A 24,048-nucleotide genomic window follows, 5' to 3' on the forward strand; every position below is an offset into this window, starting at 1 on the left:
CTGGTTTTGAACCTCATGTCATTCTTCCTTGGCTTCCTCTCTTATTTGTACAGAAGACCTCATCTAGCAGGTCTGGGTGATAAATTTTTAAGCCTTTACATCTCTAGAAATAACCTTCTTTTACTATAATTTGACTCAGTATGAAATCCGGGTTGAATATAATTTTTCTTCAGAATTTTGAGGGCATACCCCAGTTCTTCTATTTTTAATAATGTTGAGGAATCTGCTAACATTTTATCCCCTCTCTGGTGTAAAGTAATCCCCCTCCCTCAGAGTGTTTGGTGATCTGCTTTACCGCTCATGTTTACAGTGGTTTGACTTGGCTTTTTTCATTCATTTTGTTGGGACTCAGTGGCCCTCTCAGTTTCCCTCCTGGGGAAAGTCACATGGGAGATGATGAGCCGCCACCAGCCTCCCCAGCTGCGTTCCCTGCTCTCTTATTCTCCACGTGCCCACCACTCAATCTCAGGCTGAACCCCTCATTTTATTTTCTTCCCAAGCTTCCATCCACCAGCTTCTGTTTTACCTTCTCAAAGACTGATTTAACATTATTTCCCAATGCTTCTACTGAAATTTAAATTTTCACTACGATGCTTTAATTTACTAGCTTTTAACCTAGCCTTTGATTTTTCTTTTCATAGCATCTAGTCCTTTATAGGTTCAATATTTTCTCTTATATCCCTGAACATATTAATTACAGGGGTTTCTTTGAGATTCACTTTACTGTCCACATTGCTGATGTTTATTTTGTGTTTTCTTTGTCATGTGTGATGGTTTTATCCTTTGCTTTTCATGTTATAGCTCTTTTCAAATATCTGGTTATCCTTGTGAAGGGGATCAGAATAGGCCATCTCGAAATAGGCCACTTTGGCATAAGAATTATTTTGAATGGAAAGCATTTGAGAAACAGCAGAGTCCAGGGAAGCTCTCTATCCTCCTCTTTCTGCCTAATTGCAGTGTCTATACTTTCCTTGTGAGGATGGCCCTCACTCCTCTCCAGCACCAGAAAATACCATTATCACAACTAAATAACTGTTACCACTGAAGACAAAGTCAGCATCAGTGGGTGCTGCACAAACAAAACTTACTAAAACATCCCTCGTCTTCCATTAATTTCCCCAGATATTTACCAGCCCACCATTACCTCCTCTAGAAGCCCACACACCTTCCACTTCTCCACAATGTATCGCCCTCCGCTAAGATGGAATACGAGCCTTAAACTCACCTCTGAGCTCCGCCGTGTGTATGCATGTAACCTTGTACATGTAAATAAACTCGGGGTTTTTTTCTCCTGTGAATCCATCTTTTACCAATTTGATATACAAGCCTGAACCACTGACTTCAAGAAAGCAGAGAAAAAATATTTCCTCCTAAAAACAAACAAACAAACAAAAAAATTTCCTCCTACATTTGGATCCTCTTTAATATTTAGGAGTAATGCACCTAAAAGCTGCTTGACTTTTTGCATGGTGATGGGAAAGTGATATGTGACTGGACAGAAAGCCGGACTTTTCTACTATCTGTGACTTTTCCTGCTGTAAGTGGAAGATGACCTAAGGTCCTATAATGCGCTGTCCTGCTGGGAGCAGACTGACATGGTTCTCCCACTTCATGTCCCTGCTCGGGGTCCTCTGGGCTCCCTGGGTTCCCACAGAGATGCTGTTCTGTTCCCCTTCTTGGCAGAGAAGCGCCCAGATGCAGGGGCTTTCCATTTGGGTAACGGCTGAGAACCAGGTAGACACGTGCACCTCTCATTAATCCCCTCTTGCCAGGGGCAGCCTCGGCCCTACCCACTTCTTGACCTGATGACCCTGCATCAGGAGACTTTCTGGGCCAACTTCTAGTTTCCCACGGAGATAAATCTGTCAACTTCTGCTTCATTAAAAAAGAAAGAGAGAAATAGAAGGAAGAAAGAAAAGAGAAGGAAAGAAAGAAAAGAGAGAGAGAAAGAAAGAAAAGGAAGGAAGGCAGGAAGGCAAGAGGCCACCCCCAAACAGTGGTATTAAAGAAATACAACCATCAATTTAGCCAAAGACGCCGCAGATGGGCGGTCTAGGCTCTGCTGGGCCGCCTGTCCAGCTGCTCCTCGGATCAGTGCCTGGAGCTGGCTTGCCCTGAGCTGGTGGGCTGCAGTGGGGTATGGGCACCCTCTGTCTCCCTTATGCAGGGGGCAGCCCGGGGGCTCCCAGAGGGTGAGTGAGCGGGCAATGAAGGAGGCATCAGGCCCCAGGCCCAGACTTGGCACCTCGTCCTCTCTCGCACGTTCCGTCAGTTAAACCAAGTGTCCAGGCCAGGCCGGGCTTGGGAAATGACTTCAGCCTTTCAGGAAAGGACCTACCACCAAAGGGAAGTTGTGGGGCTTCCCTGTTGGTGTAAATGTGGGTCTGGGGATCCTGGCACTTGTCCCCATGGACTCACCTGCTTGCTTGTCTACACCCTACTCCAGCTTTCCACCTTCCAGGCCTTTCCTTGGGGAGCAACCCAAGTTCCATGGGATCAGTCAGGGGTGGTGCCCAGTGGGGTGTTGCTCATTACAGGGCTGCAGGGCCATGTGTCCCCTAGCTGAGGAGCCGTCCCGCGACACCCAAGGCTGAGGTGTGTTTATTACATGCAGGTGAGAAGGGGGAGGAGATTGACCAAGGCTGTAGGGCAAGCAGGGCCAAATGGGGGTCCTGGAGGGCTGTCACTGCTGTCTTCATGGAGAACTCACCTGGAGCGTGTGACCCTCCAATTCTGGTGCCGTGCTGCTGCTTTGAGCCAGGACTGCTGCTCACATCCTTCAGGGCTTTTCTTCAAGGGCCAGTGTGTCCTGTGATCACAGGGCAGTGACGGCCAGGCGGGCAGTGCGCTTGTTTCCTGGTCGCTCCTGCAGGCCTCGGCGGGGACTCGGGTGCTGGGCCTCCCACTTGCCCCCTGCCCCCTGCCCTCCTGCCCCTCCTGCCTCTGCTCTCACTTCCATACCGTGCGGGGCTCGTCTGGGCAGCAGAGTTTGCGGGTCTCTGCCTCCCGCTGCTGTCTTCCGGTCCCCGGGCCGCACATATCGAGGGCAGAGGGGCAGACGTGTCTCACGGCACCGATTCCAACGAAAGGACACTAGACTGGGACACACAAGCTGCTGAGGGTCCCACGAAGCCTGGGGGACGGGGTGGGTGGGTGCGGTGGAGGGAGCCAAAGGGAGTGGGGGGATATGGGGGGCAAGGGGGGATAGTGGGGGAGGGAGCCGAGGGGTGGTAGCATGTGGAGTGGGGGCTGGCAGTGAGTTGGCTCTGGGGGCAGCGTGCTGGCTGCCCACCACTGCCTCCCACTCTCTGTCACCCCCAGCTCTCTGACATCCCCGCCCTCCTGGAGGACAAGGTAAGTCACTCACTGTCTGCAGTCTCAGGGCCCTCACTCACCTGGTCCACCCCCTTACATGGGTTCCCTCGTGTCCCTCTGCTCCCCTGGCTGGCATGCTTACGTCGTCCTCCCCAGCTGCTCCTGGAGGTGCTCCCGCTCAGCCTGGGGCTCCTCCCTGTCCCAAGTTTCCAAGGCCCCAGCTCAGGGACAGGCAAGAGGCTCATCCCTGCAGAGGGAGGAGGACACTCCTCTCTGTAGCTGCACCTGTCCTCAGCAGCTTCCTCCTGGCAGGTTTTAAGCACACATGCATCCCGTTCCCTGAAGAATTACAGGGAAACCTGTCCCTGTCACCGTCTCCTCACAGGCACACTTCTGAGTGTCCTCCCCACTCCTGTCTCCCTGTCCTCCTTCTGGGGCTCAAACCCCCTGGGAATCGGGCTTCCACGCTCTTTCCTTGGTGGAGACCCCTGAGCCCCGGACCCTATGTTTACCCGCAGTGCTCAATCCCTGGACACATCCTGGCCTTGTCATATCTTCCGGCAGGTGCAGTGCAGCCACCCCGGCCCTTGTCCTATCCCCCCACATGCAGGGCCTGCATTCCCCGCGGCTGCGGCCCCCCTGCTCTGCCCTGAACGCCTCGATTTCCCGCCTTCACCTGACGATGCTCATTACCTGCCACCGGGCTCTCCCTGGGCCGCAGGCCTCTCCCCACACAGATCTCTCCGGAACCCTAGCCCCATCCTGCAGACAGCCTCCTGGACAGCCACTCCATATGCCCGGAGCACGACCTCTGTCTTCTCCCCAGGCCTCTGCCACACAACATGGGGTCTCTGCTCTGGCTGTTTAGTGCCCTGTCCCTCAAGGTGCAACCCTGGGAGCCAGCTTCCCAGTCTCAGCTTCATCACGTGGTCCCGTTACCTTGGACTCTACATAGCTCTCACCTGTGTCTGTGCTGTCACCATCTCGGTCCCTCCCACTTGTCTCCTCTCACCACCAGGGCTGTTGCAAGAATCTCTAGGTCAGTGGTTCCACATGTGTACCACCTGGACCCACAGCATCAGCACCCACCGTGCTTCAGACCAACCTAGAAGAATGTCCAGTTATGAGACTTCAAGACGTGACTATCTTGTAAAGCGTTTGCTTTATTAGCTAAAAACATAAAAATGGTAAATTCCAGCTGTCACCCTCTGGATCCCTTTTGCGTCTTCCTCCCTGCAATCCTGCTCATTTCTGTCCTTAAATTAAAAGGATTCAAGGCACCTGTGCCCCTTGGCCAGGGCTCCCTTTTTGCTTCTATCTGCATTTCCAGGGTCTTCATTGCTTACTATTTTTAGGGAGACAGAGGCAATAGATCTTTTGTTCTTTTTCCATTGACAAGGATCTCCATGTGTCTCATGTGCAATTCAGTTTTTACAATTTCTGCTGCCTTCTGGAGGCATCTCATGATATTTTTACTTTTTTTTTTTTTTTTTAAGGCAAAAACTCTGTGTTGGGCTGGCGAGATTGGGGACCTTAAAACGGCCAACCCCAGGCCAGCAACCTCCCAATAAGGCAGCCTTGCTGCCCTACCCTAACTTAGCTCACAAAGACCTGTAACCTTTGCCCTAATCGGAATGCCGCCCTGCCCCCATCTTCCCGCCGAAAACTCTTTATAGAGCCCCCTGCGGTTTGCCAGGGTTCGCCTTCCCTGACTCAAGCCCCTCCGAGTCATGGAACCTCGCCTGCGAGTGCTCCCCATTAAAGCACGTTTGAACGTACTGCCTGGCTCTACTGTTTTTAATTTCTCCGCCGTTCATTTGGGAAAAACCTAACACTCTGCACAACTGTTTTAAACTCTGAGAAGAGTTTAGCATCAAGATAAAAAATAGCAACAAGTGAGGGACACCTGGGTGGCTCAGGGAATGAGTGTCTGCCTTTGACTCAGGTCGTGATCCCAGGGTCCTAGGATCCAGTCCCACATCAGGCTCCCCACAGGGAGCCTGCTTCCTGCTTCTCCCTCTGCCTCTGTGTCTACCTCTCTCTGTGTTTCTCTTATGAGTAAATAAATAAAATCTTTTTTCAAAAATACCAAAAATGGTGGTAGAAGTGTCACCTGGTGCCAAGCCAACGGCGAGGGTGGGGCCTCAGTTCCACATACACAGACATGCTTTGGCCTTCGGCCCTTGCAACCTGTGTTTCTAGGCCTCGGGCTCCAGTCTCCTAAGCTGAGGGGCTCTGAGAGGCTAATTCCCAGACCAGTGACCTCAGAGCCCTAGGGGTGGGGCGACCCCCCCACCCCCGCCCATAATGGTGACCTACAGGGGAGGTGCAGAGCACCATGGTTTCAACTGTCCCTTCACAGAGAGTGGTTATTACTCATTATGTGACTGGCCTGTTCCTGCTCTTCTACTGGCGAATAATCTCTTCTGACAGAGATTGGAAACGTGGTGTTTTCGGGAGCTGCCGCTTTATTGCCCTACTGCAAAGGCAAAGAGGTGAGTGTAAATGACAATAGCAATAACAGTAATGCTGGGAGGGCCCCTGGGGCTCGGTTGGTGGAGTGTCCAACTCATGGTTTCGGCTCTGATTGTGATCTCAGGGCCTGAGATTGGGCCCCTTGTTGGGCTCTGCGCTCAGCGGGATGTCTGCTTGAGATTCTCTCTGCCCCTCCCTCCGGCCCACTTGTGTGCTCTCTCTCTCTAAAATAAATAAATCTTTAAAATAGTAATAATAACAGTAATGTCAGATGGAGTCACATAGGAAGGGGCCAGTTATTTTCAGTTAAAAAATAACTATTACGAAATTGATTTTTTTAAACCATTAAATGCGAATCTAAAAGAATCTTAGTTGGAAAAACTGACATTAATTAGATCAGTAAGATCTTTTTCCTGATATCAAATGGAAATGTCTCAGCAAAGCCTGTGTTGTGTGTGTTTAAGATGTCACTTTGCTCTTATCAACTGAGCGGGGCAGACTTTGAAGAACAATCAATCACATGGCTGCTAAGTAGCCCAAAAAGGCGATGATTCTATGATCAAATAATTATAATTTTGGAAAGTCAATATAGGAGTCTCCAAGTTGCAACATGTACCTGAGGCACTTAAGAAAGAGAGCCAGCATGTGCCCCAATATATTCACTTCTCTTAATTAAAGTTTTGTATATATTTATCTTTAAAGTATTTAGAATTGCATTAATATATTATGTATATTATAACAAATCTACAAAAATAGAAGTGAGAGGATCAATGGAAGATGAAATAAGCACTATTTTAAAAGATTTTCACCTTATTTAATGATACAAAAAAATCTTACTTTTACTAGAAAAATAGTAATAGAGCAGTGTGATCAAATGTGCATCATTTTTTTTTAATTTGGTTTGCAGCTTTTGATGCAGACATGAGAGGTCTGGCTTCAGATTTCATTTATTTTGACGCTTGGTTTTCAGACCTATCATTGGTGAGGACTCTTGGGAATACACGTGAATCCAGGTAGAGGATGTGGGGCCCTGGCTGCCCTCCCTGGGTTGTGCCTCCAGTAATTCAATAATTCAAACATTTACACTCATCCTAGAAAGATTTTAAAGGAGTTGGTTTCATCTTTCCAGATGTGGGTCAAGAGGTTTTACATACTAATTAGAAGATATTTTACTTTTTATATTTTTTTTCAAGTGGGTTCTTCTTTTGGAAGCTTTCAAAACAAGTTAAAAAAAAAAAAAAAAAACACTCCATTCCCCAAGTTTTGAGTATGCTGTAAGAATTCTCACAATGCCACAAAATCATAGTAGCAAAAAGTGCTCTCATCCCAACACTTTTCTTTGGAAAAGGAGGTTATCTTTAGCTTAGTATTAAATCCTGAAATTTACCAGAAAGGAGTGGCTGATGCCCAATCATTTTTGGAAGTGTCTTCTAGGTGACAAACTGCTCAGAGACACTTGCAGGCATTGAAAAATTTAGCAACATTTTTAACTTTCTCTAGTAATGACTAAGCTAAAAACCTCATTTAAATATTTTATAATGATTCTATCTCTAAAATAAATAAATAAATCTTTTTTAAAAAATGTGGAGGGGGCGCCTGAGTGGCTCAGTTGATTAGAGCACCCACTTCTTGGTTTCAGCTCACGTCAGGAACGTCATGACCTCAGGGTCCTGAGATCTAGCCGCCCCCTCCCTTGGGCTCCACAATCTGCTTGGAGACTCTCTCCCTCTACCCCTCCCCCACTCCTGCTTGCTCTCTCACTTGCTCTCTCTTTCTCTCTCAAATAAATAAACTTTAAAAAAAGAAATAAAATATTTTAGTATGAAATAATCTGAAAATTACCATGAATGCCATAAGAACATCCTGGTTGTTCTCCATATCATTACAATAAAATAGGCTCTCAATTAAATAATAGATCCCATATAATCACTCACTTGGATGCAGGCAAACTTTAATGTGCTACAATAGCTGAAAGTAAGTGAGTGAGTGGAGCAGGGGCGATGCTCTCATTATGGAGCTTCTGCTTATTTTTTGGACACACCTGCTGCCTTATCGTGACAGAGATGCACACCAATACTCATCCAATGGGGAGGCCTGGTGTACACACGTGGCTTCAGAGACCCATGGTCTAGACAACCAGTTAGGTTAGAGGTTCCCAAAAACTCAGCTACTCTGCTCTTCATCATCTTTTCTCTTTTTCTTTTAAATTTTTATTCATACAGGTCTTCATGTCTCGACAAACACATTACTAGATATTTCTAAGTAGGTTTTTATGATCAACGGGGTATTTTCAAAAGTGGGTATCGCTGGCAAATTTGGACATCAACAATTCTATATTTTGGCTCCCTCACTTCCCAGCTCTGGGGAAATTATTAACTTGTTTCTGCCTCAGTTTCCTCTTTTGTAAAGCTGGGGTGAATACCTATGTCTACCTCATAGAATTGTTATGACAATGAAACAAGTTCCTGTATAAGAAATACTCAGCACAGAGCCTAGATCACGGTAACTGTTATGATGACAGTGATGACCCAGCCATCTTGCTGACTTTTTCCTTATGATACAATTTGTACCACCTACAAATAGTAATATTTTTCCTTCTTCTTTCCTATAATTATATTTTATTTCATCTAATAATTATTAATAATAATTTAATAATAAAAATAATATTAATTAATGGAGATAGTGCATACCACATGTGCCTAATTTTAATGTCATATTTCACCATTGAGTGCCATATATTTGTACATTTATCTTATTGAGTAATAGATATATTCTTCCATTCTTATTGCACTTATGACTTCAATCAAGAATGAATTTTGAATGATCATATAGTTTTTCTCTTTGACTTTTAATATGATTATTTTACTATGATTTCCTGATATTGGGCCATCCTTGAATGAATGAGTTGATCCTTTACTTGGCTATGGTTTATGATTTTATAATGCGTGGATGAACTCTGTTAAGTAATACCTTACTTACTATGACTTGCATTAATATTTGTAAGTGGGATCAGTCTGTAGTTCTTTTGATCATGTTCAACACTTTCCTCTATTCTGTATTTCTGATAGACGATTAGTAGGATTTAGGGACTTAATCGGATTCTGGCTTGATTATTTGGGCAGGCATATCTCACGGGGGCTGTGCTCTATTGGAAGGCCCATTGTGTCTGGTTATCTCTCTTCTGTGGTGTCAACAGCCACTGATGCCCATTGCTTAGCTCTTTTAATCCATTAGGGATTGCAGAATAGTGGTATTCTATCAGCCTTTATCTTCATTTATTAGCTGGAATACCAGCCTCTCTCTACTACAGTTTATAAAGAAAAGGTGAGAAAAAAGCTCAAAAGCCTGATTTTTTTCCCCTTCAGCCTCTTCCAAAAGTAACCAATGTGATTTCTGTATTTCTTCTCTCTTTTGGGGGTGTGGGGTTGTATTGGGTATGTTTAGAATTATTTAATATTGTAATGAACCAATGTGTTTAAAGAGATTTTGTGTGCCTCGATCCACTGTGATTATCAGATGGCCCTCTTGTTGGCCAGTGAGAGCTTCCTCAGGTTGGCCTCAAGTACTTTTGACACATCTTCATTTCTTTGCTATCTGGTGTGACAAGATGTTTCAGGTCATCCAGCCCCTAACCAGGAACGTGCCCTCTGCAAGGAGCCCTGGTTCATTGAAGTGAAAAATAGTGATAGAGACACAGCCTGGGGGTTAGGGAAACTCCTTGCTTCTGGTTTGGTCTTTGCTCCCACATTTATCAATGGACAGAACTGGGAGATAAGTTTAGTTATTCCTGTTTCTTAAGAAAATATAAATCACAAGATTCTACTTATAATTTGAATTTGGGGCCTTAAGGTTCTCATTTAACTGCTATCTTAAATTTGTATCTCCTATCCTCCAAGCTGAAAATTCTTTCATCTCGGAATACTCCAGAACAATGCTGAAATATGGTGGACATCCTTATCTTATTTCTGCCTTATTAACAAGCTGTCAGTATTTCTCCATTGACTATGGCATTGAATTTTAGGTCAATTCTTCTTTCCATTTTTTATTAAGGACTTTTAAGGGATAGATTTTGAAATTTCATCAAATCTCATTCCAACAACTATGAAGATGATCATGTTTTTCCAATTTTATCCTTACATTCAATTAATTTTGTGAATAGGTTTTCCAATATTGAGTCATCCTTGCATTTCAGTTATGAAAAGAGTCAATTATGATACCAAGTGCTGCTTGGTTCCATTTGCTAATATTGTACTTTGGATTTCTGCATTAGTAATTGCATGTGAGATCGCCTGGGATAGTGACTGGTGCCATCCACCTCAGGTTTCTGTGTCTGCAGTAAGCTGACAACAAAAAAAAACATTAAATGTTTCCTTCTTGCCCCTCTTCTTGGGGAACCACTTACATAGCTTTGGTTTATCTGTTCTTAGGTCAGCAGCCTCCACTTGTGAACTGTCTGTGCCCTTTCCTCCCCATAGGAGAGCACTTTGAAACCATTCTCTCATTATTTCTTGACACAAATAGTTCATATTTTCTAAATAGTTTCCATTTATTATTTTTTTCCTTAGGAAACCTAAAGATAATGGAAAATATATACTGGCCTCTGCCCCTGGTTCCTGGCCCAAAGTTCCTAAACTCTTAAAACTTCCTAAGTGATGAGAATAGTAGGAGCATCTTCTGTTCTAATGAGCTGACTTTGGGTGAACTTCTGAGTGTCTCCTGGGTTGATCAGTGTGATCAGAGCCTTGGGATTTTCAGCCCTGCCCTCCATTCTCTTGAGAAGGGAAAGAGATGAAAGTGGAGTCATGATCCATCACACCTGCATCAGAAAGCCTCCATAATATCCCAGTGAAGCAGGGTTTGGAGGTCTTCCAGGCTGGTGAGCATGACACTGAGGCTCCCATGCTCAGGGGCCTCCCAGACCTTGACTTGTGCCTCTCTTCATCTGGCTGTTCATCTGTATCCTTCATCATAGCCTTTAATAAGCCGGTGAATGGAGGTGTCTCCCTGAGCTTGTGAACTGCTCTAGCAAATTAATGGAACCCGAGGAGGGAGTTGTGGGAACCTCTGATTTATATCCTCTTGGTCAGAAGCTCAGGTGACACCCTGAACCTGCTCTGGCCTCTGAGGTGGAGGAGGGGTGTCTGGTGGGACCGAGCCCTCAGCCTGCAGGATCTGACACCACCTCAGGACAGAACTGAGTTGAGTTGGCAGGACAGCCCGCTGGCATCTGAGAATTGCTTGTTGGTGTGGGGAAACCTCCACACATCTGGTGACTGGCAGTGTAATTGAGAGTCAGGAGGTCCCCAGGGCACAAACACCCCCAAGATCCAGCACTCAGGATTTTCCTCATAGCAGGAGGGAAAGACAGGGCTTTTCATTTTTAAAAATAATCAATTTGGGGATTCCTGGGTGGCTCAGTCGGTGATGCATCCACCTTCAGCTCAGGTCACGATCCTGGGGTCCTGGGATCAAGTTCTGCATCAGGTTCTCTGCAGGGAGCCTGCTTCTCCCTCTGCCGATGTCTCTGCGTCTCTCTCTATGTCTCTCATGAATAAATAAATAAAATATTTAAATAAATAAATAAATAAATAAATAAATAAATGAATAAAGGGGATCCCTGGGTGGCGCAGCAGTTTGGCGCCTGCCTTTGGCCCAGGGTGCGATCCTGGAGACCCGGGATCGAATCCCACATTGGGTTCCTGGTACATGGAGCCTGCTTCTCCCTCTGCCTATGTCTCTGCCTCTCTCTCTCTCTCTGTGACTATCATAAAAATAAATTAATTAATTAATAAATTAATTAATTAATTACAATCTTTAAAAACAAATAATCGATTTTATTGATTAGTATTCTTTTATGTATCTTGGCTGATAATAGATTTATTAGTTTTACCATTTTTCTTTTTTCTATATGTATAAATTTATCCATTCTAGTTTCCATAGGGTTTTTTTGTTCATTTAAATTTTTTTAAAGGTTTTATTTTTAAGTAATCTCTACCTCCAATGTAGGGCTCAAATTCACAACCCTGAGATCAAAAGTCGCACAGTCTACCAACTAAGCCAGCCAGGCACCACCTAGTTTCTTTAGTTTAAAAATACTGTTCTTAAAATATATATATATAGTTCTTTTTCTAACAACTAGAGTTGAATACTTAAAACTGGTTTTCATTATTTTTTGCTTATTAACATTAATACTTGACTATGAATCTTTCTAAGCAATACGTTAGCTTTGGTATTGGTGCTATTGCTATCAGCTATTATAATTTTTTCTTTGACCCAAATGTAGTAAGAGATTTTAGAAAATTATATGGGTAACAGGTTTTCTTCCTAATTTTTAAAATTAATTCTAATTGTAATGATGTGAGATCAGAAAAAGCCCTGTGTAGCTTTTGTCTTTTCCCTGCGGTGATCTTTGTGTTCAAAACAGAGCTGTTCTCAGAAGGATGCAAAAGATGTGTTCTCAGGAACTAAAAAGAAAGTACCAAAACTTTTTGTTTTTACTTTAAAAAAATTTTTTTAAGATTTTATTCATTTGAGAGAGTGAGCATGAGCATGAGGGGGACAGAAGAGGGGAAGCAGTTTCCCCACTGAGCAGGGAGCCCACTGCAGGACTCGAGCCCAGGATCCTGGGATCATGACCAAAGGCGGATGCATCACCGACTGAGCCACCCTGGCTCCACACCCAGCATGGAACCCACCATGGGCCTTGAACTCACAAACCTGAGATCCAGAGTCAGATGCTTGACTGACTGAGCCACCCAGGACCCCCACTTTAATTTTTTTCAAGTTTATTTATTTAAACAATCTCTACACCCAATGTACCCAGCTCAGTACCCTGAGACCAAAAGCCACAGGCTTCATTCACCAAATGAGCCAGCGAGGTGCTCATTTAATTGTATTTACTTTAACAATTAAGAATTGTCAATAGGACAATTAGTTCATTTATGAATAAGTAGCTATAAATTGCAAGTAAAGGTTTCTAACTGATGGACTAGCTGAATATAAGGTTAATGTGCTTGACTGTCCTACAGTCCTAAATAAAGAAGATGTATTCTTTGTTAAGAGTGAATAGAGGTTTCACGAATCAATTAGGTCTACCTTATTTTTTATATCCTTCGGGTTCTTTCAGATTTAATTATTTTTCTCTATCTGATTTCCCATGAAACAATAAGAGTGAATGAAAGCCTCCTAATTCCAAAATGTTTCTGTCAATGGCTTCTTGTATTCCTTGGAGCACCTGAATAACATTTTCTGATGCTGGGCTACTCAGTTTGTTAGGCTGTACCTCTTGTCATGTACAAATGGCCTTCCTTCCTCATGCTGAATACTCTGTCCTAAATGCAATCTCTTCTGATGGTGACATCGTAACCTCTGCTTTCTCATTGTTTTCATTTGCCTGGCGTGTCTGTGCTCATCTTTCACTGCAGTATCTAACTAATTTTATTTTAGATCTGTCTTTTATGTGACACATACATTGGGTTTTGCCCTGTGGGCCCATCTGAGTTTTTAAAAATTGTTTTAAATGATGGTTAAATACAGGGGCCCCTGGGTGGCTCAGCCAGCTAAGCTTCTGCCTTTGGCTCAGATTGTGATTGAGGATCCTGGGATGGAGTCCCGCATCAGGCTCCCTGCTCAGTGAGGAGTCTGCTTCTCCCTCTCCCTCTGCTGCTCCTACTTGTGCTCTCTCTTGCTTGCTCTCTCTCAAATAAATAAAATCTTTTTTAAAAAAGAAAGAAATGGTTAAATACATAAAACATAAATTTTATCATCTCAATCATTTTTAATACGTATATATTTTAAGTTTTTATTTAAATTCCAGTTAGTTAACACACAGTGTAATATTAGTTCCATGTGTACAGTATAGTGACTCAATACCTCCATATAACAGCCAGTGCTCATCACAGGGTCATTCCTTCCTCCCCACCACATGTTGGTTTCTCTCTCTCCCTCTTTTTTCCCTTTTGCTCATTTGTTTTGTTTCTTAAATCCCACACATGAGTGAACTCATATGGTATTTGTTTTTGTCTGACTGACTCATTCTTTTTTATGGCTGAGTAATATTCCATTGTGTACACACACCACATCTTCTTTATCCATTCATCTGTCTATAGACATCTGGGCTCTTTCCATAATTTGGCTGTTGTAGATAATGATGCTATAAACACTGGGGTGCATGCATCCCTTTGAATTAGCATTTTTATATTCTTTGGGTAAACACCAAGTAGTACAGTTACTGGATCATAGGGTAATTCTATTCTTAATTTTTTGATAGAACTTCCATACTGTTTCCCACAGTGGCTGCACCAGTTTGCATTCCCACCAACAGTATAGAGGGTTCCCCTTTCCCCACATCTTTGCCATCATCTGTTGTTTCTTATGTTGATAATTTTAGCTACTATGACAGATGTGAGATGATATGTCATTGTAGTTTTGATTTGTATTTCCCTGATGATGAGCAATGTTGAGCATCTTGTCATGTGTCTGTTGGCCAAGTCGAGGTCATCTTTGGAGAAATGTCTGTTCATGTCTTCAGCCCATTTCTTGACTGCATTATTTATCTTTTGAGTGTTGAGTTGTATCCGTTCTTTATAGATTTTGGATGCTAACCCTTTATCAGATATGTCGTTTGCAAATATCTTCTCCCATTCTGTAGGTTGCCTTTTGGTTTTGTCAACTGCTCCCTTTGCTGTGAAGAAGCTTTTTATCTTGATGAAGTCCCAGTAGTTCCTTTTTGCTTCTATTTCTCTTGCCTTTGGAGACGTGTCTTGTAAGAAGTTGCTACCGCTGATGTCAAAGAGGTTGCTTCCTGTGTTCTCCTCTAGGATTTTGATGGTTTCCTGTCTCACGTGTAAGTCTTTAATCCATTTTGAATTTATTTTTGTATATGATGTAAGAAAGTGGTCCAGTTTTATTCTTCTGTGTGCCTCTGTCCTGTTTTCCCAGCATCATTTGTTGGGGAAACTTTCCTGTTTTGTCAAAGATTATTTGATTATAAAGCTGTAGTGATCAAAACAGTATGATCCTGGAACAAATATAGACCCAGAGATCAATAGAATAGAATAGAAAACCCAGAAATGAACCCAGATCTTGACCATTTTTAAGAGCACAGTGTGGTAGTGTTAACTACATTTATGGCATTGTGCCATTTATCTCCAGAACTCTTCATCCTATAGAGCTGAAACTCTGTCCCCACTAAACACTAACTCCCCACTCCCTTCCCTGAGCTCCTAGAACCCATCCCTTTACTTTTTATGAATTTGACTGTTTTGAGTACCTCATCTAGATGAAGTCATTTAGTATTTTTCTTTTTGTGACTGGTCTTATTTCATGTAACAGAATGTTTTCAAGTTTCATCCATTTGTAGCATGAGTCAGAATTTTGTCCCTTTTTAAGACTGAATAATATTCCATTGTATGTACAGAGGTCATTGTATTTATCCATTCATCCACTAATGGACACTTGGAGTGCTTCCAACTTTGGCTGCCATCCTCAGGGGTGTCCAAACATCCCTTCAAGTATTTGCTTCTAATTCTTCTGGGTGTATACCCCAAAATGGAATTGTTGGATCATATAGAGATTCCATGTTTAATATTTTGGGGAACCGCCATACTGGTTTCCACATGAGCTGCACCGTTTTTATTCCCATGAGCAGTGCAAATGGTCCTGATTCTCCATATCCTCACCAATACCTGGTACCTTATGGTTTGTCAATGGTAGTCATCTTAGTGGGTAGAAGGTGGCATCTCATTGTGCTTTTGGTTTGAAATCTAATGATCAGTGATATTGAGTTGCAGGTCCTGCCCTCAGTCAGGGAGAGGGGATTGTACAAAGGTGTGGAGGATTATTGGAGATCATCTTATCGCCACAGCTGCATTTGAAAATAAAGAACAGAACTACTGTAAAGTAGAAAACATCAGAATGCATCCTATGTAATCAGAAGATGTATTTTTAAATGAGAGTCTTGCTAGGAATACAAACATATCCGCATGCGGACGTGCAATAGAAATGTATTTCTTATTGTTGGTCCAGAACAAACAGCTTGAAAGCCACTGACCTGGGAGATCTTCCTGCAGACCCTGAAGAGAAGACTGTAATTAAACTGTACGTGAGCCCAGGCCCCCGCGGCTTGTTCTCCGCTCAGTGCGCTCCCATGGCAACCACTCTTCTTCATTTCTGCTCTTGCGCATGGTAGCCACCACAGCACTTGTATTTTCAAAGAACTTACATCAATCTAACCATTTCCTCCAAGATTTTTTCATCCAATAGTCTGAAACTCAACAAGCTTTGCTGGTTGGCAAGGCTGTGGGGAGTGCGCACTTGTTCTGACCTGTTTTCCTGCTCTCCAGGCTGCGTGTGAGGTCTGCGGGGGGGGGGGGGGGGGGGGGGGGGGGGGGGGAAGGGGGGGAGGTGTTCTCATGGTGTCTGAGCTCCCCCTGCCACCGGCTGCCCTGCTTCGCGTATATGAAGGTTCAACATTAGAGGTCTCCTGTGTTATATGTCACATTCCTGATCTCCCCACTATTTTCTTAAGGGTTATGAGAAAAGAGAGGTCTGCGAAGCGTCTCCTTTGCCATCTTAAAATCTCGCTTCCCGAGGCAGCCCTGATCTCTGAAATGCGTCCCAGTGTCCCCCTCACATGGGGCATGGCCACCCGTGTGTCCTTGCCTTCCGGAGTTGTGGCCCCTTGAAGATGGAGCAGCTCAAGCTGGGCTGAGACTCCTCAGGCAACACTGGATGCTGGGTGCCAGGTTTGGGGGGTGGTGCCCCTTCCTGCTTGGGGAGCGCTCACTTCCACCTGCCTTGTCTTCTGGGCCTCACTCCCTCCTGGGCTGGGGCTGAACCTCATCCCTCCTGGTGAGGGTCTCTTCCCTCCCATCTCTCCTTCCTCCAGGGAGCACAGATGGTTTTTGTTTCTCTTTTCTTTCCATTTAGTGTCTTTATTCATAAGAATTCAGACATTTTTGCCTTTTCTCCACTTTCTTCCCAGCTTGAAGAATCACACGATGACCTGGGGGCCCCAGGAGCCCCTTCCCGCCCTCCCCCTTCTTTGTATCTTTCCCCACTCACCCCCACTCTCACCAGCATGTGATGAGCAGAGGGGTCCTGAGAGGACACTCAGGATTTGTTCACCCACTGCTGCCTCCGCCTCATTCGAGGGAGCGTTCTGAGTGTAGACACCCCGCCAAACCAAGCCTGGCTTCTGTTTCTTTCTCTGGCCATCACTTTTCAGAAACAATGGCTTTCAGTGTCCCTTTGTCCCGCTGTCTGTCTGAGCCTGATGACTACTTCTGCCCTTATGTTTCTCACTCTCTTGCTGTCGTAGGCAACATAGACTCTTCCCCTGCAAGTTCTAAAGATGATTTTCCAGACAATATTTCCAAGAGGTTTTTCTCTTTTCCAGAAGGGCCAGGATAGCATTCTAGCCCATGGGGGAGGCTCAGTGTACCACCCACACCCACAACTTAAAACCAGCCGTGTCCTGGGAAGGACTGTCTCTCGTGCCCAACTTGAGAAAGATGCAACATGGTGTGATTCCTTCTCCTTCTCCTCTCCTCCCGTTGTCCCATCTTCCTTACCCTTCCTCAAAGGAAAATAAAGAAGCTCCATTATGCAAAGAAATGCAACACAGAAGGGGACCGTAGGCAAGTTGGCTGGCCTTGCCTTGGGGGATAAAACAATGGTGGGTAAGACCCTCTGGGAAGAGAACCCTCTTTGGTCACCCCTCCCCTTGACGCAGAAGCGGAGGAATTGCCTGGGTCACTTTTGGGAGCAGCTGTCTCTGCATCTTGCTTGTCAACATGGTGTCAACAGGTTTTATTTGCATCTTCAGGTGACTCAGGGCTCACTCTAAAATCACAATGTGATGACCCATGGGGACAGGCACAGCCCTGCTGCAGGTCGGATCAGGGAAGACCCCGATGCTCACAAACTACCTTTCCAAAGAAAAAAACATAAAACAGAAACAAGTCTGTGGGTGTAGCCCTGTGATAACGGAGTGACAAGTGCACAGATAAATGGTTTCTCTGGAGCCGAGCCCCGCATGCCTCCACGGGGCCGAGTTGAAGAGCTGAACAACCGAACATTCACCAGCAGGAACAAGTGTGCAGGGCTGCTGATGGCGAGGACATTACGTAAGCTTTAATAATTATGCTAAGTTTTTTTTCAGTGTGTGCAAAATTAGGAAAAATTACAGGCAGACCATGGAGATATTGTGGATTTGCTTCCAGACCAGGGCAGTAAAGCAAACATTGCAATCAAGTGAGTCAAGTGAACTTTTTGGTTTCCAGGTGCATGTGAAGTTGTGTTTACAGGGTCCTGTAGCCTATGAAGTGTGTGGTGGTATGTGTCTAAAGAAACAACGCTCATGCCTTAACTAAAAATACTCTGTGTTGTAAAATGCCAACCCTCATCTGAGCTTTCAGCGAACCATGATCTTTTTGCTTGGTGGAGGGTCTTGCCTCATGTTGATCTGCTGACCCCAGAGGGTGCTGGTGGCCAAAGGCTGGGTGACTGTGGCCATTTCTGAAAATAAGACAACGCCGACGTTTGCTGCATGGATCAACTCTTCCTTTCGTGAATGATTTCTCCGTAGCCTGTGATGCTGTTTGGTAGCATTTTACCCACAATAGGACTTCTTTCAAAACTGGAGTCCCTCCTCTCAAACCCTGCAGCTGCTTTACAGCTACGTTCATGTGATATTGTAAGTCCTTTTTTGTCATTTCAACAGTCTTCATGGCATCTTCACCAGGAGTAGTTTCCATCCCGAGAACCCACTTTCTTTGCTCATCTGTAAGAAGCAGCTCCTCGTCTGTTTAAGTTTTATCCCGAGATTGGGGGCAGTTCAGTCGCATCTTCAGACCATACTTCTCATCTCGATTCTCTTGCTGCTGTTCCTACATCTGCAGTCAGGACACATTCAACATTTACGGATTAGGCTTGCCATCCTACACGCGCAGCTTGTGATGCCCCCAAAACAATTACAATGTTAACGTCAAAGATCACTGGTCGCAGGTCATCATAACAAATACAAGAACAACGAAAAACTCTGAAATCTTGTGAGAATTGCCAAAATGTGACACAGGGACATGAGGCCAGCAGATGCTGTTGGAAAAAATGGTGCCGACTGACTTGCTTGATGCAGGGTTGCCACAGACTTTCCATTTGTAAAAAGCACACCCTCTGCAAAGCGCAGGAAAGCAAAGCAGTAGAACAAGATGTTCCTGAATAAGCACAGAGTGTCATCACGATGTGATGCTGCAAAGTAAGAGCAGGTCTGCTCCGTGGCACATCTGCATTTTGTGAATTTGGGGGGATTCAAGAATGTGAGGTGACGCTCTAAGACACTCGGCAATGACTTTCAGAAACAAGATTCTAATGACTGTTTTTACTAGTACCAATTTATCAGTCGCTCTGCAAATATTTTTTGGAGTATAATAAATAAGTCAGCGCTCAACTGACAGATAAGTATGCAAATGACAGGGGACCATATGGTGGTTACAAGACAGAATTTAACATTTTAAAGGACAAAACACTCATATTCATGTACAGCAATTAACTAGAGGACCAAGGACCATCTGTTGTGACTCACTTGTCCCCCCCACCCCCCCCCCCCGCCCGCCCAGATGCACACACAATCCTAAATTTCACCTTGGCTTTTCTTGGTCCCATGTTCCAAGCAGAGGAGTATCTTTTCCATAATTTTCTCATTATGTGTTAATGTGATCATAATGTTCTTACCACGTCGCCGTATTTCCGTGTTTGGCTCCGAGATCGTGTGGTGGGTGTCTATGTGCCTCAGCCTGTTTTCGGATTTTCTTCCCCTCCGTGTTGGTTTCTCTGCTCTGGCATGGGGCCAAGGCTTTTCCCCGTCGCATTTTGCAGCATCACTCCGTCCCGCTCCGTCTCCCCGGGAGGAGGCAGGGATGGAAGGAGAACCATGCTGGCGTAGGCCCAGCTTCCCCCTGCGTGGCGCGAGAGCGTGTGTGCAGAGACACGCCGAGGTGGGTGTCCTTGCCCGTGCTCCCCGGCGAGCGGGACTCAGCCCGTTCATCTTCGGAGAACAGGTCTTAAATCACGGGCATTTATCCCTTCCTTTTCATCTCCCGATGCCCTATTATTCTCCTCAGAGGGAGACTTTGAAGCTAAAAACACTAAGTCAAAGCCAAAAGAGGTGTTGGGGGGGCGGGTGGGGAGTTCAGTGGTTACCAGCACTTCTGGTCCCACATGGGAGACCGTCCATCTGGGTCATTCGGCTGAGGGGGGCTTGTGTCAAGCTCACCCAAGGAACTATGGGTTTCTTCTTCCTTTCAGCTACACGGATTCAAAACAAGTGTTCTAAGGCACCATCTTTCTGCGATCTTGTAACAAAGCACAACTGATAAACTTCCATTTATATTCCAAGAAAGGGCCCGAGCCATTCACATGTCTGGCCATAGGCATGAGAAGTCTGGGTGCTCCCCGGCTCGGGGTGATTCCAGGCTGGGGTCTCCCAGCGGCCAGCTGCCCAGCTCGCGCTCTGCCCTTGACCGTGGCGGCCGCGGCTGCCTTCCCCTAGAGCGCACCTGTCCTGACCCTCGAGGCCGCACAGCCTAAGGCAAATCCTGTTTAACCGCTTCTGGGACAAGTTTGCAGCTACTGTCTCTAAGGGATTGGCTGAGAGAGTGAAAACTCCATTGCTGAGTGATAACTCCAAGTCCAAGACCCATTATCTCCTAAACATATCTCAATCAGCTTTTCTGGGGTGCCTGGGTGGCTCAGTCAGTGAGCATCTGCCTTCGGCTCAGGTCATGATCCCTCAGTCCCTCGATCCTGTGGGATCGAGTCCCATGTCGGGGTCCCTGCTCAGCTCCGACTCTGCTTCTACTTCTGACCCTCTCCCTACTCGTGCTCTCTCTCTCTCTCTCTGAAATGAATAAATTTTTAAAAACCTTTAAATTATTTTTCCTAAGGTGCTCAAAATATCAAAGATTCATCTCGTTTGAATTTTCTTACCCTTGTTTGCAATTAAAGAAGCTAAAGTTTGAAGAGACTTTATGAGGTCCCCGCCAAAATGATTTTACCTTCTTCTTATGCAGCTTTAAACCTGCAAGACTTAGCCTGTCCAGTGAAACTTCAGATAGCATTTCCACCAATGCCTTAGGACTGGACACATGTCATTAGTGGGAGAGTTAAGATACATCCCAATGTAGGGCAGCCCTGGTGGCACAGCGGTTTAGCACCGCCTGCATCCAAGGGTGTGATCCTGGAGACCCTGGATCGAGTCCCATGTCAGGCTCTCTGCGTGGAGCCTGCTTCTCCCTCTGCATGTGTTTCTGCCCCTCTCTCTCTCTGCATCTCTATAAATAAATAAAATCTTTAAAAAAAAAAAAAAAAGATACATCCCAATGTAGCAGGACTCTGCCCTAGGAGTGTCCCATGCACTGTGGCAGGCAGTGGCTTCCTGCTCCAGAGACACAATGACCACCAATGCCCCCTCACCCCTACCTTCATTTGCATATTTTATTTCTATTTTATTTATTTATTCATGAGAGACACAGAGAGAGGCAGAGACACAAGCAGAGGGAGAAGCAGGCTCCCTGCAGGGAGCTCGACGTGGGACTGGATCCTAGGACCCTGGGGTCACAACCTGAGACAAAGGTAGACGCTCAACCCCTGAGCCCCCAGACAACCCCATCTTATTATTTCTAATCAATCAGATGTTATTAATTTTTTTCAAAATTTTAAATGCTCATGAGAAATAATTTATTTAAGTGGAGCCTGAGATATTTTTGTCACGTGCACACACACACACACACACATATTTAAATTAATGGACATTATTTTTTAGTGCAGTTTTAGGTTTACTGAAAAAATTGAACAGAGAGTTCACATATATTCCTTTTATTCCCTGCCTTCATGCCCCTGTAGTTAATATCTTGCACTTGTTACAGCTGATGAGCTGATATTGATCATTATTATTAGCTAAAGTCTATAGTTTACATTAGGGTTTGCTCTTTATATGGTACAGTTCTTTAGGTTTTACCAAATGCATAATGTCACTATTATGTATCACAGAATATGTGTCACTGTCCTAAAAATCCCTGTGCTCCACCTACTCACCCCCACCCCTAGCCCTCAGCAACCACGGATCCCTTTACCATCCCTGTAGTTTTGCCTCTTCCAGAACATCACAGACCTGGAGTCCTACTATAGGTTGCTTTTTAAGAGTGGCTTGTTCCACTTAGTGATGTCCATTTAAGGTTCCTTCATGTCCTCTTAACTGGGTCTTTCACAGAGGGGATGATTTTTCTTTTTGTCATGATGAAGTCCCTCTTACCAATATTTTCCTTCACGGATCATGCGTTCGATGTCCTAAAACATATGGCCAAATCCACGTTCCCCTAGATCTTCTCCCATGGTTTGTTTTTCAAGTCTTATAATTCTGTGTTACATTTAGGTTTACAAGCCACATTGAGTTAGTTATGGTGAGGGCAGTAAGACTTTTGTCTAGATTTATTGTATTGCATGTGGATGCCCAGCATTTGTTAATAATGCTGTTCTTCCCTTTTCTCCACTGAGTTGCCTTTGCTCCTTTGCCCAAGGTGGCTGAGTAGGCCTGTGTGGGTCCATTTCTGGGCTCTCTGTTCTGTTTCATTGATCTGTGTGTCTCTCTTGTCACAAACACCACACTGTCTTGATTACCACAGCTTTACGGTAAGACTTTGGAGTGAAGTCAGTCCTCTGACCTTGTTTTTCTGGGTCTTTTTGCCTTTTCACATAAACTTCAGAATCAGTTTGTAGATGACTACAAAGTAGCTTGCTGGAATTTTATTGAAAATGCACTGAACCTGTAGATTAAGTTGAGAAGAACTGACATCTTGTCAATATTGAATTTTCCTATCCATGAATATGAATTACCTTTCCATTTATTTAGATCTCCTTTGACTTCTTTCACCAGAGATTTGTAGTTTTTCTCACATAGATCTTGTGCAAACTTTGTTAGACTTATATCTAAGTATTTCTCTCTCTCTCTCTCTTTTTTTTTTTTTTTTGGTGCTAGTGTTAATGGTGTAGTGGTCCACCACCACCCCCAGCTCTACTGAGGTAAATAGATTAAAATTGTATACATTTAAGTATACAATATGATGTTTTGACATGTTTGCATAATGAAATAATCACCATGATCAAGCTAAATCACGCATCCTAATTCACATAATTACCATTTCCTTTTCTTTTTTAAAAATGGTTTTGTGTTCTTAATTTCAAATCCCAATTGTTTCCTGTTGGTATATAGGAAACCTATTGACTCTTTTTTTTTTTTATTGACTCTTATATATCATCCTTGTATCCTGAAACCTTGCAGCTTTGTTTAATCATCCATTAGTTCCAGAAGTTTTCATTTTTGTCAATTCTCTGGAATTTTCTATATAATCATGTCATCTGTGAACAGAGACAATTTTATTTCTTCCTTCCCAATATGTGTGCCTTTTTTCTTATCTTATTGTCAACAATATATTTCCAGAGCAGCATATAACAACAGATATGATTATAGCTAACAATATGAATCCTTCATGGCAAAGTCTGTGCTGTTTGAATATAAGTTCTACATGTGTCTTCTACACATGAGTTAAAATTCTTAAAAGCTTCCAATCCATGAGCATGGAATATCTTTCCATCTTTTCGTGTCTTCGTCAATTTCTTTTAGAAGTGTTCTGTAGTTTTTAGGGTATAGATCCTTTACTTCTTTGGTTAGGTTTAGTTCTAAGTATCTTACGCTTTTGGGTACAATCATAAATGGGATTGACTCCTTAATTTCTCTTTCTTCAGTCTCATTGTTATTGTATAGAAATGCCACTGATTTCTGGGCATTGATTTTGTATCCTGCCACATTGCTGAATTGCTGTATGAGTTCTAGCAGTCTTGGGGTGGAGTCTTTTGGGTTTTTTTTTTAAGTTTTTATTTATTTATTCATGAGAGACACACAGAGAGAGAGAGAGAGAGAGGCAGAGATGCAGGCAGAGGGAGAAGCAGGCTCCATGCAGGGAGCCTGATGTGGGACTTGATCTCGGGTGCCTCCGAAGGCAGGCACCAAACCACTGAGCCATGCAGGGATCCCTGGGTTCTCTATGTACAGTATCATGTCATCTGCAAAAAGGGGAGAGTTTGACTTCTTCTTTGCCAATTTGAATGCCTTTTATTTCCTTTTTTGTCTGATTGCTGAGGCTAGGACTTGTAGTACTGTGTTGAATAGCAGTGGTGAGAGTAGACATCCCTGTCGTTTTT

The 24,048-nt window shown here is 44.2% G+C and overlaps 2 long non-coding RNA genes across 5 annotated transcripts in view; one reads left to right on the forward strand and one right to left on the reverse strand.

Moving 5' to 3' along the window:
- Positions 1-1,386: 1,386 nt before the first annotated feature.
- LOC125755260 (uncharacterized) lies at positions 1,387-5,582 on the reverse strand. 4 transcript variants are annotated; one of them, XR_007411208.1, is made up of 5 exons: positions 5,429-5,582; positions 4,278-4,420; positions 3,396-3,620; positions 2,962-3,098; positions 1,387-2,809 (listed from the first exon to the last, which is right to left on the reverse strand). It is a non-coding gene; the product is annotated as an uncharacterized LOC125755260 (long non-coding RNA). The 4 variants fall into 4 exon arrangements; XR_007411207.1 differs by having other exon boundaries at positions 3,396-3,562; positions 5,405-5,572; XR_007411206.1 differs by having other exon boundaries at positions 1,388-2,809; positions 2,962-3,093; positions 3,396-3,562.
- Positions 5,583-5,662: 80 nt separating this feature from the next.
- The window catches only part of LOC112644873 (uncharacterized), a 28,727-nt gene continuing 10,341 nt past the window's right edge, over positions 5,663-24,048 (forward strand). The window contains exons 1-2 of the long non-coding RNA XR_003126828.3: positions 5,663-5,810; positions 6,698-6,771. This is a non-coding gene — a long non-coding RNA (uncharacterized LOC112644873). The remainder of the gene's footprint in view (positions 5,811-6,697; positions 6,772-24,048) is intronic.

This window comes from Canis lupus, chromosome 1, assembly GCF_003254725.2.
Source record: "Canis lupus dingo isolate Sandy chromosome 1, ASM325472v2, whole genome shotgun sequence".
Lineage (NCBI taxonomy): Eukaryota > Metazoa > Chordata > Mammalia > Carnivora > Canidae > Canis > Canis lupus.